At 41.8% G+C, this 14,846-nt stretch overlaps 1 protein-coding gene across 13 annotated transcripts in view; it reads left to right on the top strand.

The window, feature by feature from the left end:
• The window catches only part of KIAA1217 (KIAA1217 ortholog), a 460,197-nt gene that overhangs the window by 261,943 nt on the left and 183,408 nt on the right, over nt 1–14,846 (top strand). The window lies entirely within an intron of this gene.

Below are 14,846 nucleotides of genomic sequence, written 5' to 3'. Positions count from 1 at the left end.
CTAGTCGGACTCGTTAACCACTGTGCCACAACGGGAACTCCTAAGTTTTATTTAAATCACTATCCAGGGTTGAGTTCTCCCTTTGCTTTCTTTTTCAGTGGGGACTTGAGGTTGGTTCCATTACTTCCACTTCTAGAGAAGTATAGCTTTCCTTGTTTCTTTCTTTATAATATGCCTTCCTTCCTTTCTTCCTTCCTACTTTTTGGCTATGCTGGTGGCATGCAGAAGTTATCAGGCCAGGGGTCAAATCCACACCACAGCAGTAACCAGAGCCACAGCAGTGACAGTGCCAGCCCCTTAACCCACTAAGCCACCAGGGAACTCCTAATATTTATTTTTATGAACAGAGGTTATAGTTTAAATTTCCTCCATATGGTTTTTAGAGCAAAAAGCAAAAACTGGCATCCAGGAGATCTAGGATTTCCCCCAAGCTCTGCCAGTTGTTAACTGATGACCTTAGCGGGTTAGGGATCTGGCAAGGCATTTAGCTTTGTGTCTAGTTCCAATCTCTTAAATGTGGGGATTGAACTAGATGGCCTTGAAAATTCCTTTTAGTGTCAGCATTCTGGGACTCAGATAGTTGCATAGAATAAAAATATCCTTATTTGCTCCTAAAAGATTGCCCTTTATAATTAATGTTGTTTGAAAAGAGTACTGATGTGCAGATCTTGGATAAATTGTTAAAATTTAAGGCAGCCTACCAGACGGTTCTCGCTAACTCGAAATGATGTTTAGAGGCACAACACTGTGGCTTTTGCAGGCAGTCAGCTTGTTTTTGAGAAGTGCCATCAACTGAAGTCATGAAAGTAGCTGCTGAGCTGTGTGTTCAAAGGTGTACAAGATCACTAGCACAGAGAACTAGAGTCACAAACATCAGGAATACAGCCATAAGTGCAGATGTGGGAAAAGACAGTTAAGAGACAAACCATTATTGGAGTTCTTGGTGTGGCTTCGTGGGCTAAAGACCAGACATTTTCTCTGTGAGGATGTGGGTTCCATCCCTGGACTCACTCGGTGGCTTAAGGATCCGGTTGCCACAAGCTACGGTGTAGGTCACAGATGCCACTCAGATCCAGTGTTGCTACAGCTGTGACTTAGACCTGCAGCTGCAGCTCGGATTCGACCCCTGGTCTGGGAACTTCCATATGCTGCAGATGTTGCTGTGAAAAGAAAAGAAAAAAAAAAAAACAAATGAATGTCCCTAGGCCTAAACATTTCAGTTAGAGAGACACTCACCTACCTTACACACTTGCTCAATTTAGTAGAAGACTGACAACAGAAAGATGGCAGCTGACAGCAAAAAGGTGGCTAACGCTTTGAATTAAAAGTTTAAATGTAATACATGTACATAGTAAAATCTTCATGTCATACATTGAGCCGTACATACACCCACAAAATGAAAAGCTTCTACCTTCCATTTTCAGCCTCTCTTTCTAAAAGTAACCATTCTTAGTAATTTCTTGTTGGATCCTTTCTAAAGATGGTACGTATATATCCTAGTAGACATATGCATAGTATAGTATGTGCATACTTTACACTGATATAAATTATCATACTGTACAATTGTTCTTTGCCTTGCTTCTTAATAGATGCAGCTTCAAGATAGCTCACATAAGATCATACAGTCAACTCCCTTTTTAATGTCTAGATAACTTGTTCTTGTAGAGATTATCATAATATTAAATCAATCTCCTATGCAAATTAAATGATCGTTTCTTTGTTTCCACCACTGTCAACCTGAAACACTTATGTTTTGGTCATTGTTTTCCTTCTGTTCATGTATCTGAGTTTTTCCCCCAGCTATTCTATAGGGTAAATTCCTAAAAGTGGAATGAATTGTTCAAAACACTTAGAAATTTTACCAGAAGGGTTGAACCAATTTAAATATCCCTGCAGTATATAAGGATGCTGTCTTTATATTGCTACTACCCTAGATATCAATTTTTTTTAATTTTGCAAATCTACTAAGTAAAAAAAAAAAATGACTTTTTAAAAATCTTTTTAAAATGAATGATGCTGAGGTTTATTTTCCTGTTTATTAGTTGATGTGTGTAAGTATCCAATTTGTGGTTTTACTCATTTTTTATTTAGATGACTCTTTGCAAGACAGAGTCATAAATTAAGGAATTACCTTTTTATCATACTTATTGCAAATATTTTTTCATTCTGTCTTTGGATTTTGCTTGTGGAAATTTTTTCCCTAGAAATTTAAAATTTTTATATAATCAAATTTAGAAATCTTTTCCTTCATATGTTTACCTTTAGAACTGTGTTTTTAGAAAGGCCTTCCTGGAGTTCCCATCGTGGCTTAGTGAAAATGAATCTGACTACCATCCTTGAAGACGAAGGTCTAATCCCTGACCTCGCTCAGTAGGTTGAAGATCCAGCATTGGCCATGAGGTGTGGTATAGGTCACAGATGCGGCTTAGATCCTACATTGCTGTGGCTGTTGTGTAGGTCAGCAGCTGCAGCTCCAATTTGACCCCTAGTCTGGAAACCTCCATATGCTAGGGGTGTGGCCCTAAAAATACAAAAAAAAAAAAAAAAAGGCCTTCCCCATTCAGATATTACATATTAAAAAATTGTGTTTTATCCTAGTACCTTTCTTGGGAGTTTAACTTTCCTAGGTTGTAATATTTGACCCTTCTGAAGATTATTTTGAGCTAAGGAGTTTGATAGGGATTGGTTTTATTTCTTTTTCCAAGTGGCTGCTCCCTGGAACCACTACCACTGACTCTATAATATTTTTCTCTACTGACTTGAAATACCACCTTGTGAGATCCAGATTCTGCTTGTTTTTGAATCTCTTCTTGAACTCTGTGTTTGGTTCCATGGCACTGCTTTTTTTTCCTTCTCCAATTCCAATATGTTTGAGTTACTGTATTTTCAGAAATGAGTCAAGCAAGGGGAAAGTCAGCCATTGTTCTGCTCTGTTCTTAGACACACTATTTTAAGGCTACTTAATGAAGGGACTTCGTTTTCAATTTTCTCTGTTGACCTCAGAACTAATGTTCATGATGACATCGTGTCATCCACAAAGAATTAACTTTTGCAGTTATACAAAGCTTAGAAAGATTGAGTGTATGCCAAAGTAAAAATAACTAAAGGATTCCTGTTGTGGTGCAGCAGAAACGAATCTGACTAGTAACCATAAGGTTGCAGGTTCCATCCCTGGCCTCGCTCAGTGGGTTAGGGATCCGGCATTGCCGTGAGCTGTGGCTGTGGTGTAGGCCGGCAGCTACAGCTCCGATTCAACCCCTAGCCTGGGAACCTCCATATGCTATGGTTGCGGCCCTAAAAAGCAAAAAAATAAAATAAAAGTAAGACGACTTTTAAGACATTGCTATATCTATGCACACATTTGTCGATCAGCCAGAAAACTGCGGTGTTAGTATTTCTTGTGCTGCATCTTTAGTATGCAGGCCATCAAATAGAGTTATGGGTTGTCCTGATCTGATTGATTTCATCTAAAGGTCTTTTTTGGCAACAGTTGGGAGCTCTTCATTCTCTGAGGTAAATCTTGCTGAGCAGGAAGTTGAGGTTTTGGGGTAGATTCCAAGAGTCAGGTCTGATCTTATGGTTGGGGAATGTGGAAACCTAAGGCTTTCTTTCCTTTACTTAATAATGCGAGTAGTGAAGGATCTTTTTCCCCCTGAGCTAATTAAGTATTTTCTAAAAGAGGATGAACTTTTAATAATAGGAATGCCCACTTTTAACTTTTTATTTTACACAGATCTGTGCTTAAACATGGCCAGAGAACGGTCCCTGCTTTAAAAAAATCTCCTTATTTGTCCATGTTAGAATTCAAAGGAGAGACCTCACCGTTTATGTGGAGAGAAAATAAATGAGATTTCTTTCTATCTGTCTTCCATATGTTTAATGATGGGATTGTGTCTTGGATCCTATTCTGAGTTAAAACAGACGGTGGATTCAACGAGTTGCTACAATAAAGAACTGTTCTTATCTCAGAATCAGCGCTGCAGACTCTCTCAGAGAATCCGATATACACTGTCTAGGCAGTAGATCCTTCTTAATCTGAATGGGCAGTTTGATTGTTTCTTTTCAATGAAACATAGATCCCTCTTCGTCCCAGACCCCAGTCTGAGGAGCAGTGTGGGCGAGACACCAAGCGTAGTGATTTCTGCACCAACAGCACTGAAAATGCACGCCCAAGTCTTCCTTCAGTACAAGAGAAGGGTCTGTGACAAGCTACGGCAGTGGCACTTGAGGGACAGCTGTAGTGCTTGGCTTGAGTTCCCTTCAGCCGGGCGTGGAGCTGCCCACTTGGTACAAATACAACAGTATTTGCCGACACGTGGCACTCCCCTCAAATAAGAAGGGCAGCGTAGACTAACCGCATAGCGTAAGCAAGACTTGGCAAGCCTACCCAAAGAGCATCTGTATGGAGTACAGCATTTGAGGTAAGAGCATGGTTAATAGCTTAAGGCATCAGAAGATGATGGGGGAAATACCAGAGGGACCATCAGGCCAAGTGAAATGTGGCTTAGATCCTCATTCCAACTTGATGGGGTCCAGAGTGAGTCCCCTCTGGAGAGAGCCATTGGCTAAGACTTAGCTTGGACAAAAGACATAAGCAAGGAATTGCCCCCACATCACAAATGATATGCCAGGAATCATTTGCCATTTGAACCCTTCTTATTTAGCTTCTTTGTAGAAAACCCAGGCTAGAAGTTATTCTTTCCTTTTTTTAAATAAAATTAGTTAATTAATTTTTAAAATTATAATTGATTTACAACGTTGTGCCAATTTCTATTGTACAGCAGAGTGACTCAGTTATACATATATACACGTTCTTTTTTTATATTCTTTTCCATCAGGGTCTATCCTAGGAGTGCGCTGTATAGGAGGACCTCATTGCTTATCCATTCTAAATATAGCAGTTTGCATCTGCTAACCCCAAATTCCCCATCCATCCCACTCTTTTCCCTCTTCCCCTTGGCAACCACAGGTCAGTTCTCTATGTCTGTGAGTCTGTTTCTGTTTTGTAGGTAGGCTCATTTGTGCCTTATTTTAGATTCCACATATAAGTGATGTTATGTGGTATTTGTCTTTCTCTTTCTGACTTCACTTGGTATGCAGATCTGAAGTTGTATCCATGTTGCTGCAAATGGCATTATTTTGTTCTTTTTCATGGCTGAGTTGTATTCCATTTTGTATCTATACCTCATCTTCTCAATCCATTCATCTGTCAATGGCCCTTTAGGCTGTTTCCATGTCTTGGCTGTTGTGAATAGTGCTGCTGTGAACATAAGGCTGCACCCATCAATTCTTTCTTGTTCACTTTTTTTCCTCTCCTATTTATTTTGACAGTTGACAGGATTTCTTTTTTTTTAATATTTAGTTGTGGTGAAATGCATATACCACAAAATTTTACCATCTTAACCATTTTTAAGTATACAGTTCAATAGTGTTAAGTGTATTTACAGTGTTATATAGCTAATCTCTGAAACTTTTTCATCTTGTAAAACTGAAACACTATACCTTTTAAACAACAACTCCCCAGCCCCGCTTCTTCAGTCTTGACAACCACCACTCTGTTTTCTATCTCTGTGAATTGGCTGCTGTACATACTTTACGTAGATGGAATCATTCAGTGTTTATCTCTTTGTAACTGGCTTATTAGTTCACCAAACATAATGTCCTCAAGTCAAGGCTTATCTATATTGTAGCATGTGTCAGAATTTCCTTTTTTAAGGCTTAATAATATTCCATTGTGTGGAATTCCCATTGTGGCGCAGCAGAAACAAATCTGACAAATATCCATGAGGATGCAGGTTTGATCCCTGGCCTCGCTCAGTGGATTAAGGATCAGGCATTGCAGTGAGCTGCAGTGTAGGTCACAGACTTGGCTCAGATCTGGTGTTGCTGTGGCTGTGGTATAGGTTGGCAGCTGCAGCTCGGATTTGACCCCCTAGCCTGGGAACATCCATATGCCATGGGTGTGACCCTAAAAAAAAAAAGCAAAAAAAAAAAATCCATTATGCGTAGTATACCACTTTTTATTTGTCCATTCATTTATCAGTGGGCCTTCAGGTTTTGTTCATTTTTAATCAAAATATACCCACACTGCTATTATCCATGTGACCAGGTCTCGACCAAAGAGTTTTAGATTCTGAAGGGACTTCCTGGTTAGACTTTTTACTGTTGTCAGAAACTGTGAGTTGGATTAGTAAGTGTTCAGGCACACAGCCTTCGTCCAAATGATGGCTTTAGAAAGAAACAACAGCAATTACTCACCAGTCTTGAGACCTCAAATCTTCCCCACTTCAAGTTCCGGCAGCCGCAGGATCCATGAAAGAAGTCAGACAAGGGTGGCAGCCGCTTGGTGAGAGATGTTTACTCACGTTGATTTCCTCCTACCCCACACCCAGAACGGTGTGTGTTCCGTGGGCAGTTGCAGACCTCCAAGTCTGAGATGTCAGTTTATTTCCTCCAAGATACCCGGTAGGTGATCTTTCTCACCAGACGCTCTCGGGTCTGCACAGACAAACACTCAAAGGTCTGGAAAATGGGAGGAAGGGGAGCCATGTAGGTGATTTCACATCCTGTGCCCTGGAGTCCTTGCCTTCCCCAAAGCCTGCCTCACATTTCTCGGAGGAAGAAAGACGTGGAAACTTGGTACATGGCTTTTCTACATGTGTGCCAGCTTTGACCACTCTTGGCACTGGGCAAATGGGGGATTAATGATCAGGGTTATGCCATGGAAAAAGCCATAAGTCTTTACATCATCATTTTTGGTTTTGAGCCATTTTGTTCTCATAGCTGGGGATTACTCTGTGGGCATGGGGGGGAGGGAGGATGAAAAAAAATGTAGTAGAATAAAAATTAAGTACTAACTTAAAACAAATACAAAGCATACACATACAAAAAGATATTCAAATTCCTTGTCAGTTTTGTGATGGAGTGCTGAGTTTTGAGGTGGTAAATAGGATAGGATTCCTATGTATATGCCATTTGCATATTTTCCTTTGGCCTGGAGAACCTTGCTATATAATAACGAAAATGCAGTTGCTCATCCAATGAGCTTACGATATGATTCTTCTTACCCTAAAAGGAACACCAATAAAGATACTTCTAAAATAGAAGTTACTCTAATCTAGTTCCATTTGCAATTTTGATCTAATAGACTTGTTATTTTATAGCTGTACATTAAATGGTAAAAAAATGTAACCAATAAAGTTACTCCTCAAATCGAAGTTACTCTGGTTCCTTTCAATATTGATATAATAGATTCAAGTTATTTTACATCTGTACATTAAATGGTAAACATTTAACCGAAGATGAATTACAAATGATATAAAAGCACTGGGAGAATCCTAATAATTAACTACTTAAGAAATGAAAGCTAGGAGTTCCTATCGTGGCTCAGTGGAAATAAATCTGACTAGCAGCCATGAAGATGCAGGTTTGATCCCTGGCCTCGCTCAGTGAGTTAAGGGTCTGGCGTCGCCATAAGCTGTGGTGTAGGTCACAGACACGCTCAGAAGCCGTGTTGCTGTGGCTGTGATGTAGGCCAGTGGCTACAGCTCTGATTCAGACCCTAGCCTGGGAACATCCATATGCTGTGGGTGTGGCCCTAAAAAAGACAAAAAAAAAAAAGAAGAAAGAAAAGAAAACCATAATTCCATTAAAATTTGTTTGACTTCTATGCAACTTTTGAGGAGTATACCTGCTTTATAGCCTGATATACACAAATAACTAGAAATGTGTCAGTGCATGTGCATTGTTATTGCTAGGGGCTGCAGTGGCTTTAGAATTGCATAGCAAATGGATATATTTATTGGCTTTGAATATATGTTCATAGTAGATACTGCTTTTTACTCTGTATTTATAAAAGTATACTCATTTATGTGAGTGTATATTTATTTATATATCTCATTTATTTATATAAATGTATAAGTATCGCTATTTATTGTATATCTTGTTTATACAAGAGTATATGTGTATATATATCTTATTTATTTATATAATGGTATAAGAGATCTTTTTAAATTATTTTGTATTTTTGGTAAAATTTACCTGTGGATAATGGGAAGTTATTACATTTTTTAAAATTAAAAATTAGTGAGATCTTAGGGAAAAAGAAGAAATATCATATACAGATTGGGAAAGCCACCTCTTGCACAACTGTAGGATCTTGTAGATAATGAAAGCTGAAAAATCTAAGTTACGAGCAGATCTCAAGAATAAGCAGGCCAAATCCTCAAACCCACTCCTTAAGTAATGAGTTCAGGGAAAAGCAATGACTTTGGGGAGAGTAGGTGGTGCTCTGGGCACGTTCCAGCTCCCATGATGTAGGCGCAAGCACACAGGATGAGCAGGGCTCTAATATTTTTATAGGAGGTTGCAACTGGTTGTCAATGGATACATAGTCACTTGATATTGTAAAGAACATGTGACCTTGGTCCACTGAAAAGAAAAAAACAATCACTAACGTAAAATATAGAAAAACAACCCCCCCTAGCCTGGGGATCCCCTAGCATCTCTGTGTATTCCCGCAGGATAGTTTGAAGAGAGGTTGGAGAATGAGCAAAGCAAAAGTATTTGTCGAGCATAGACCATGTGCCAGGCACAGAAGTGATTTCATTTATTCGTTCCTGAAACTGGGTAAGCTACATTGCGGCATTCCCATTTTGCAGATAAGAAGACTGCGGCTCTGTCAGGTTAAGTCAGTTGGTAGACTATACATATATATATATATGTGTGTGTGTGTGTATATATATATATATATATATATATATATATATATATATATATATGTATATGGACCGTCTGAGGCCAAGCCTCCATGCCCAGCCAGCTTGTTCTACCAGATGCACTGATGTGGCGCCTTCCCTGTAGAACCTGAGGCTGTGTGGCCTCTTCCACTTGGAGTGGCGGAGTTGCTCACGTTGGAAGGTGCATGCCAATATCTGAAAGCCATTACGGGAAAATGAGTCACTTGCTGGATGCATTGAACATCTTTTGCTTATGAGAGTTTCCTGGAGAAATAAAGTACCAAATGAGTTTTCTTCTTAAAAAGAATTGAATCTCTCTCCTGAGTAGAGATTGTTGGCAAGTTCTTGTGCAATCATGGTCAGCAGAAAAGAAATTTAAGCAATAATGAAAAGCTTGTGGGCTTGGAATGCCTTTAGCCCCCCCAGAGCTGAAGAGCAGGCCCTTTGGGGGAACTGATGTTGAAAGGAGGTAGGATTGGGGCATGAAAAGAATTCTGGTCCTGGAGGGGAAGACAGGTAAGGAAAAAGGAGAAGATTAAAAGCAGGCATGAGAGGCAGTTACGCTTCACCCCGGGGTAGCATGGTGTAAATCGCTTTTCTTTCACCCCCCTACCTTCCAAATCTTTTTTTGTTAAAGAAAGAGAAGAAAATATTTTGGAGGTAACTCATTACCTTTTGGCTTTAGGCCTAGAAGCCTCAGAAGTTGAAAGTCATTTTATGTGCTGCAGATGCATCCTGGTTTTAAAACGATGACCTGGCTTCTAGACCGTGATGACATCAACTCAGAAGGATTATCATCTTCCCCATCATGTAATTCCAGTAGCTGCCGTGGGGTCATCTTCATGAAATTAGGAGGAGGGGAAGCAGTCTGATTTAGATCATGAATTATGCAAGGCTGAGTTATTTAGTGTGACTTCTTTTGTATGTGAAGATAATTGTTTACTGCTTTCTAGTTCTGAGACAGTCATTTGATAAAAACCTATCTTGCCTGTTTGTGTTTTTAAAAAGTCTTCTTTATGGATTCCATACTTTGGATATGTTTTCACGATCAGGGCAGCCTCCCCAAGATGACCATAAAACACCAGTAGTTAAGAAAAACTCTCCTTCAGAGAAGAATCAAGGAACTTCTGCTTCTGTCATTTAATTTTTGACATCTCTGGAGGGACACAGTAAATTCTTTTTAGCCATTAGGAGTTGACCTTGAAAGAGGCAACATATTTCCTCCGTGATAAGTTAGTGAGTCTCAGCTTTAGTCTTGTTAGCACTGAGGTTAAGTGTTAGAACCAAAGAAACTTCATAAAACAGATGGTTTCCAAACCCTGTCCTCCCACATTCATTGAATCTAGCTGACAGTAGATATGTGATTTTTATGGTTGATCAGACCTAATGGGCCATATATTTCAACTGTTACTTTTTGGAAGAGTGAATATGTGGCTTGTAAACAGACTTGTGGAATCTAACCCTTCAAAAATTTCTAGCTGACTTCCTTTCTTCCGGTCTAAGTCTTCATTTTCTTCCCTGCCCTGGGCTTCATTCTTTTCTGGACTCCTGCCAGTCTGTGCAACCGTGACCTTCAGAGCACAGTCCAAGGTTAGCATTCATTCATGTCTTCATTTGATCATTGACTGTAGGGGTGGATTGTATCTGTGCTCCACCACTCCAGGATGAAGTGGAGAAGGCTGCTAATGGTCTTAGCCACAGTTTGGTCCTGTTGCCCATCATAAAATGGAGAGATGCGTCCTGTAGGAGAGGGGGCACTGGAGAGCCCGTGAGAATACCATTTGGGTCTAGGCTTGTGAACACGTGAAGAAAAATGAGGTCAGGAATAGTTGCCTTTGCAACAGTGATGTCGTTTCTGGATCCTGTTTCCTGCATCTTAGCAAAATCTCTCACGCAAAGTTCTGCAGAATTACTGACACTAAGTCTCATTATCTGATAAGGCTGCTGTTGTTTCTCTCCCAGTGGCATCTGCAGTCTTAATGACAGGTTCCAAAGCGCCTGCTTAGCTCCCCAAGGAGCTGGGGGTCTGCAGGGGTCCACGGGCAGGTTAGCAGGGCTTTCCTGGAATGAGACGATGGTTTCTTAGTGCCCATGAAATCACCCTCCTCCTGTCACAACCATCCACAAGCGCTGTCCTGTCTGCTCATAGGTCAGAGCCTGGCCTTGTGGTTGATGAACAGCCAAAAGGGTCTTTATACACTGGGGGCTGGTAACACAATGGAGAAGAGCTGTGTTCTCTTGCCTGGGGTGGAATACAGCTCACAGTCAGGAAGGGGCCTTCCAGACACCTGGCTGTGGGTACTTACCCAGCTGGACTCTTTCTCCCCCTTCCCCGGGTGGGTGGCGAGTGCTGGCCATCAGCAGGACAGCTCTGCATGCCCCATGGTATCCTGCCCTCCCCCTCTGAGCCTCTGCTGGGGTGGCAAAAAGGCGAGGAGACGAATCTACAACAGAGCCTAACATTGGATTCCACCTTCATCCTGAGTCTTTTCAGCTGATCCAGGATGTGCATGATGAAAGGGGAGGAGAGGGGTCACAGAGTCCACAGAAAGTCTACCCTCTTTCCAGCCTCCCACGTGGAACAATCATGGGCCACGCAATAGTTCTGCATCTACATACAGTGAATCGTAAGGTCTGTGTGTATACTTTAAGTATAAACTTAAACACATTGTTTGCCCTCTCATAAATGGGCAGCTGCCCCTTGTAGTTTGTGGTGCCAAGAGTCCCACCATTCCATTAAAAATACAATCCTTTTTTTTTTTTTTTTTGTGCCAACCAATCAAATGCTCTACCTGCTTAAATTCTGTCCTCTGCTCTGGATTTTAACACTCATTAGTCTCATCTCAAAATCAGCCCTCAGTTGAGAAGGTCGTTGTCAAGCTGGGAGTAAATGGAGAGAGCAGGTTGTCTTTTGTTGTTGTTGTTAATTATTTAATTTTTTTATTAGAGTGTAGTTGACTTACAGTGTGGTGTCAGTTTCTGCTGTACGGCACAGGGACCCAGTCATACATGTATCTACATCCTTTTTCTCCAATTCTCTTCCATCAGGGTCTATCCCAAGAGACTGGATATAGTTCCCTGTGCTGTACAGTAGGACCCCATTGCTGGACAGACTCAAGGACATAAGAATCCAGGTTATTCTTGCTCTGCAGTCCTTTCTTGGGAGAGTGAGTAACTGTGCCCAGAGGCAAAGAATGGCTGCTGTGCTTTAGTTGATGATATACTAGTGGGATTTATTAACTTTGTGAGGGAAGTAGGAGGCCATCATGATACTGAGTAAATTATGAGAGAGGCCAGGGGGTAACAAAGTGGGAGATTCCATGCCTGACACCCCTGGCTCAGAGTTGAAATACCATGGAACAAATAGCCTGAAAATTATGAGCGATCCTCTCAACTTCGTCTTAATCCCTCTGGCCTGGGGGTGCAAACCTAGAGAGGGACTGTGGTTTGGCAGGGATTTGGGGTGGGGGGAGTTGGTGGCTGGCTAGTTCCTTGTGGGATTCTCCAGGGAGCGCTGGAGGGTGAAAATGATGTTGAGGCCACCCCTCGAGCTCTACAAGGACCCGGTGTGTCAACAGGCAACCTCAGAACCACAACAGCCTCAGATCCACGCAGGATGTATTCATCCCAATGGGGAGTTCTCATCTCCATTGATGTGGGTTCCTCTTTACTCCCTGACTGTAGTTCCCCCCATCCCCTCAGAAATGCTGAACCAGACCTCCTGCAGAGGAGAGAGAAGAAGGCCACTTCACCCCATGCTGTTAATGTTCTGGTGTTGCACCTGCCCACCCAGTGCTCTCAAGGGCAGGAGATGCCCAGTGCTCTCAAGGACAGGAGATGGGGCAACCCAAGCAGATGGTCCAGACGGAAATGCCTGCGACCCATGTGGAGCTTATTTATGGTGAAAACCACCTTGACGATAGCTCTGTACTTTGTTTGTGAGTCGCTATTTCTGTTTTTCTTCCTTTTCAATATATTCCTCTTTAGGCTTGTTCCGTCATAAACTTTCAACTTACTTCTGTGCAGTTTTGGTGGGTGGAGGCTCATAGCAGGTCTGCATGAACATTTTTTTGCCCTTCTCCTGGAAGGGTAGTTGGTAATCTTTTTAAATGTTTTCTTGAAAGCTTTTTAATGGCACCACCCAGTGCCCTGCTGATTGTTTGTGAACTGTGGTTGCACCCAGCTCCCCCAAATTCCATACTTACGATGAAACACAGGAGCGAGATGACTCTGAATTTCGCTGAAGGGCTCTTTTCTCTCTCCCAATCGCTGTCTCTCAGTTTTTCAAGTGTAAGGCCAGAGGCTGTTTATGTACTTAGAGCCTGTTTTCAACTTTTTGCTTCTGCTCTTTCCAAGCAATTAGTGAAGTCTGTTTAGAGTTGAATTGTTATGTGCACACATTCCGCTTTAATCCAGTGTAATTAGAGGGACGTGTACTATACCTCTTCAAGAAGAACTGCTAGGATCCAACCTTCTGTTTCCAAAGATTGAAATCCTTACTTCTTTTATGAGCAAAAGATGTGCGTGGGTATTAAAAATGACAGCCAGTCATATCCATGCAGCCAGAAAAATGCACGAGCTTCACTTCCGCAACATAAAAAATTACACAAGAGAGGAGTTCCCGCTATGGCACAGTGGCTGGGAATCCAACTGCAGCAGCTTGAGTGGCTGCCGAGGCACAGGTTTGATCCCCAGCCTGGCACAGTGGGTTAAAGCACCCGGCATTGCTGCAGCGGTGGTGTCGGTTGCAGCTGCAGCTTAGATTCAATCCCCGGCCCAGGAACTTCCATGTGCTGCAGGTGTGAACATTAATTTAAAAAAAAAGCACAGGGAATTATATCCCAGCTCTTAGGATAGACCATGATGGAAGATAATATAAGGAGAATGTATATATATTTATGTCTGACTGGTCACCTTGCTGTACAGCAGAAATTAGAACAACAATGTAAATCAACTATACTAAAAAAATTTTTTAAATAAACTGTAGTAGAGAGCTATGGCTGGGGGTTTGCTGTTGTTGGTAGTGGTGGTGGTTTGTTTCTCCACAGATTATTTACCTTAATTGCAATGTTAAAAATACTAATTTGTAATTATGGCCCCGGTTATGTCGCATTTACTATAATGATGCTGTTGATTACACAAACTAGCAATTGATGATAACCTGTGTTCCTTGTCTATTTTAATGCCATTAATCCACTTTTGAATTTAAGAAATGGCATCACTCTCTTATTTGTTCGCTGTGAGCAGTGAAACCAAACTGTCAAGAAGAGTATTTGTCTAAGAGGGTCTTTTTCAGCGTTCCCTGGTGGCACAGCAGGTAAAGGATCTAGTGTTATCGCTTTTGTGGTTTGAATCACTGCTGTGGCATGGGCTCAATCTCTGACCTGGGAATTTCTTTTTTTTTTTGTCTTTTTTTTTTTTTTTTTTTTTTGCTATTTCTTGGGCCACTCCCGCAGCATATGGAGGTTCCCAGGCTAGGGGTTGAATCGGAGCTGTAGCTACTGGCCTACGCCAGAGCCACAGCAACGCGGGATACGAGCCGAGCCGTGTCTGCAACCTACACCACAGCTCACGGCAACACCGGATCCTTAACCCACTCGAGCAAGGGCAGGGACCAAACCCGCCACCTCATGGCTCCTAGTCGGATTCGTTAACCACTGCGCCACGACGGGAACTCCTGACCTGGGAATTTCTGCATGCCCTGGGCGTGGCAAAAAAAAAAAAAAAAAAAGTCTTTTCCCCCAATAAAGCTTATTTGTGTTCACAATAATTTTCACCCCCAAAATATATTTAGCCAAATATATTTCTGGAGCTAAATAGGCCAGAAGCTGGGACATGAGGTCAGAGGCTGACACTGAGCTCTCAGTAATGTGGGCTGGTGGGGGCAGGAAGGTTGGCCAAGCCCAGTCCACAGGGCTCTGCATGCCAGCAGCAACAGAAAATGGGTGATCCAACCAGGAACCAGGAACCAGGTCGGGAGAGATTGCAGCACCATCAGAAGCTGAGTCAGGACCTCAGGACAGCAAGTCTCACATCGTGACCCAGGGCCCCAGCTGGGGATGGGCATGCCAACATCTACCGCCGTGATTTTCATTTGCTCCTGGATTG

The sequence above is a fragment of the Phacochoerus africanus genome, chromosome 12 (assembly GCF_016906955.1).
Source record: "Phacochoerus africanus isolate WHEZ1 chromosome 12, ROS_Pafr_v1, whole genome shotgun sequence".
NCBI classification, from domain to species: Eukaryota; Metazoa; Chordata; class Mammalia; order Artiodactyla; family Suidae; genus Phacochoerus; species Phacochoerus africanus.
Note: the sequence above shows the minus strand (reverse complement) of the source record. Positions and strands in the feature narration are given on the sequence as shown.